Here is a 1,169-nt window from a genome sequence, read left to right on the forward strand (position 1 = left end):
TAACCTACTTATATCTGCATGTCATAAACTTCAGGAACTTCCTCATTATAAAATAAGCACTCAGTGCAGTGTGTTAATAATCAAAATTATAATTGTCTTCAGATTGTGCTCAAGTCTATGAAATTCAAAGGGAAAACTCCTAAATTGTTGTTTTTTTAATAATCCTTTTTCTCACTTGTAAAAAGAAAAAATGTATCTCAAGTTATTCTGCCATCTAATGACACACAAAGGACTGGTACTGTCCTATACTCTTTATCATAATAAAGAGTAAACAATTTGGATGAAAACCTGAAGCCCACATTCCTAATGAGGGAATTTGATAATGGTGGGGGAAAAGGAGAAATGATCACTTTTCTTCCTTGAATCACTCTGTCTTTGCTTGACTTTTTGGATCCCATCTTCACTTGATTTTCTTCTTACACTCTTACTGTTCTTTCTCAGTGCCCTTGGGAAGTTCTTCCTCACATTCTTGACATCAAAAAATTGGAATGCTCTGGGGCTTCATTCACAGACACTGTTCTCTCTTCTGCCTACATGCATACCTTAGGTGATATAATCCAATTGCTTTACTTTGAGTACCACCTTCAAAGGAATAAATCCAGATGCACACTTTAAATCCATCCTACCTCCCTGCGTTCTGGGTATACTATGTAACTGACAAGACGTGGTGGTTTCATCGTGGGTCAACCTGGCTAATCTGGGATAATATTTCCCATAATTCCCTACTCTGTATATTTCCAAGTTAGGGTAGACCACAGAAGAAAATGAGATTTGAAAGCAAAGCCATGGACATTAAGTACTGAATGTGCCTGGTGCTGCCGCAGCTCACACACATTTCACTAGTCTGCTGGCTCACCTTGTTAATGAGGAAGGTCACACTATCCAGTCCTTTCTGGCTGCCATTGCATTTTCTCTTGTCAACTTCTCTGGTTTGGGCCAAGCACATCATGCATCTCTGTAGCAAAGTGATCCAGCTTCTTCTGCAAGGCAACCCTCATCATCGAGGTTAGAGGGAGTGAGAGAGAGACACATGTTCTGATTTGTTCTCACAGGTTTTATTTTGTCATCGTAGGTTGTTCCATGCTGTTTCAGGGCTCATTTTGTACTGCTTACTTTCTCTTGCCGTCTGTTTTCTCCCCAACTGCCAACCCTGCTGCGGAACAGTGATT

Source organism: Eschrichtius robustus, chromosome 11 (assembly GCF_028021215.1).
Source record: "Eschrichtius robustus isolate mEscRob2 chromosome 11, mEscRob2.pri, whole genome shotgun sequence".
Lineage (NCBI taxonomy): Eukaryota > Metazoa > Chordata > Mammalia > Artiodactyla > Eschrichtiidae > Eschrichtius > Eschrichtius robustus.